The 2,500-nt window shown below is 61.3% G+C and overlaps 1 non-coding gene and 1 pseudogene across 1 annotated transcript; both read right to left on the bottom strand.

Moving 5' to 3' along the window:
* LOC124587202 overlaps positions 1–1,765 on the bottom strand; it is a 4,787-nt pseudogene extending 3,022 nt beyond the window's left edge.
* A 188-nt stretch (positions 1,766–1,953) lies between these two features.
* Positions 1,954–2,108, bottom strand: LOC124587188. Its single transcript, XR_006975328.1, has one exon. It is a non-coding gene; the product is annotated as a 5.8S ribosomal RNA (ribosomal RNA).
* Positions 2,109–2,500: the final 392 nt, after the last annotated feature.

The raw sequence follows: 2,500 nt of genomic DNA, 5'->3' as shown, positions 1-2,500 counted from the left end.
CCCTTCTGCGCCCACCGCCGCGACCCTCCTACTCGTCAGGGCTTCGCGGCCGGCCGCAAGGACCGGCCATGACTGCCAGACTGACGGCCGAGTATAGGCACGACGCTTCAGCGCCATCCATTTTCAGGGCTAGTTGCTTCGGCAGGTGAGTTGTTACACACTCCTTAGCGGATTCCGACTTCCATGGCCACCGTCCTGCTGTCTTAAGCAACCAACGCCTTTCATGGTTTCCCATGAGCGTCGATTCGGGCGCCTTAACTCGGCGTTTGGTTCATCCCACAGCGCCAGTTCTGCTTACCAAAAGTGGCCCACTTGGCACTCCGATCCGAGTCGTTTGCTCGCGGCTTCAGCATATCAAGCAAGCCGGAGATCTCACCCATTTAAAGTTTGAGAATAGGTTGAGGTCGTTTCGGCCCCAAGGCCTCTAATCATTCGCTTTACCGGATGAGACTCGTACGAGCACCAGCTATCCTGAGGGAAACTTCGGAGGGAACCAGCTACTAGATGGTTCGATTAGTCTTTCGCCCCTATACCCAGCTCCGACGATCGATTTGCACGTCAGAATCGCTACGGACCTCCATCAGGGTTTCCCCTGACTTCGTCCTGGCCAGGCATAGTTCACCATCTTTCGGGTCCCAACGTGTACGCTCTAGGTGCGCCTCACCTCGCAATGAGGACGAGACGCCCCGGGAGTGCGGAGGCCGCCGCCCCGTGAAGGGCGGGGAAGCCCCATCCTCCCTCGGCCCGCGCAAGGCGAGACCTTCACTTTCATTACGCCTTTAGGTTTCGTACAGCCCAATGACTCGCGCACATGTTAGACTCCTTGGTCCGTGTTTCAAGACGGGTCGTGAAATTGTCCAAAGCTGAAGCGCCGCTGACGGGAGCGATTATTCCGCCCGAGAGCATCCCGAGCCAACAGCGGCGCGGGTCCGGGGCCGGGCCAGGTAGGTCCGTCATCCGGGAAGAACCGCGCGCGCTTGCCGGGAGCCCGAGCGCCCAAAGGGGCGAATCGACTCCTCCAGATATACCGCCGGGCAGCCAGCCAGGACACCGGGGCTCTGCCCAACAGACGCGAACCGAGGCCCGCGGAAGGACAGGCTGCGCACCCGGGCCGTAGGCCGGCACCCAGCGGGTCGCGACGTCCTACTAGGGGAGAAGTGCGGCCCACCGCACACCGGAACGGCCCCACCCCGCGGCGAGTGGAAAGGCAACCGGACACGACCCCGCCGCGGATTGCTCCGCGCGGGCGGCCGGCCCCATCTGCCGAGGGCGGAGGCCTGTGGCCGGATGGGCGTGAATCTCACCCGTTCGACCTTTCGGACTTCTCACGTTTACCCCAGAACGGTTTCACGTACTTTTGAACTCTCTCTTCAAAGTTCTTTTCAACTTTCCCTCACGGTACTTGTTCGCTATCGGTCTCGTGGTCATATTTAGTCTCAGATGGAGTTTACCACCCACTTGGAGCTGCACTCTCAAGCAACCCGACTCGAAGGAGAGGTCCCGCCGACGCTCGCACCGGCCGCTACGGGCCTGGCACCCTCTACGGGCCGTGGCCTCATTCAAGTTGGACTTGGGCTCGGCGCGAGGCGTCGGGGTAGTGGACCCTCCCAAACACCACATGCCACGACAGGCGGCAGCCTGCGGGGTTCGGTGCTGGACTCTTCCCTGTTCGCTCGCCGCTACTGGGGGAATCCTTGTTAGTTTCTTTTCCTCCGCTTAGTAATATGCTTAAATTCAGCGGGTAGTCTCGCCTGCTCTGAGGTCGTTGTACGAGGTGTCGCACGCCACACCGCCAGCCGGCTGTGCACGCTACCGAGTAAGTACCGGTATGCGAACCGCCAGGCGACGGGCGCGCATCGCACGTTTCAGGAGGCGCGGCCGGCCCCACAGGCGGCCGCGACGCTCCCAGGTCTGCGAAGCGGGGCAAACGCCGCGCGCTTCAGTATACGTAGCCGACCCTCAGCCAGACGTGGCCCGGGAACGGAATCCATGGACCGCAATGTGCGTTCGAAACGTCGATGTTCATGTGTCCTGCAGTTCACATGTCGACGCGCAATTTGCTGCGTTCTTCATCGACCCACGAGCCGAGTGATCCACCGTCCTGGGTGATCTTTTCTTAGTTTCCACTGTCTCTTTCAAGACAGTTGCATAGGCGGGACGTAGGCGTGTGGCGGCCCCTGTTCAAGCGTTCTGTGTCCAACGGCCTCACGGCCGATGGGCGTCGTACGGCTCCACACCGGAGCGGACAGGCAGTCGGGCGAAAGTCATTCAAAACCGGCGCCAGGCGCCAGGTGCCGCAGGCCAGCCGCTCCAGCGCTTCAGCGCTCGTACCACACAACATTGGCGTTAGTTTTGAGAAGCACGCGTGGTTCCGCACGCGGCGCACGGCTACTGCGAGCCGTACAGGTAGCGTGTTGCGCGACACGACACGCACATCGAACGACATGCAGTCTAGTCGGTAATGATCCTTCCGCAGGTTCACCTACGGAAACCTTGTTAC

This window comes from Schistocerca americana, unplaced genomic scaffold (genome assembly GCF_021461395.2).
Source record: "Schistocerca americana isolate TAMUIC-IGC-003095 unplaced genomic scaffold, iqSchAmer2.1 HiC_scaffold_588, whole genome shotgun sequence".
NCBI lineage: Eukaryota > Metazoa > Arthropoda > Insecta > Orthoptera > Acrididae > Schistocerca > Schistocerca americana.
The sequence above is the reverse complement of the archived record's forward strand: the minus strand, read 5'-3'. Positions and strand labels throughout refer to the sequence as shown.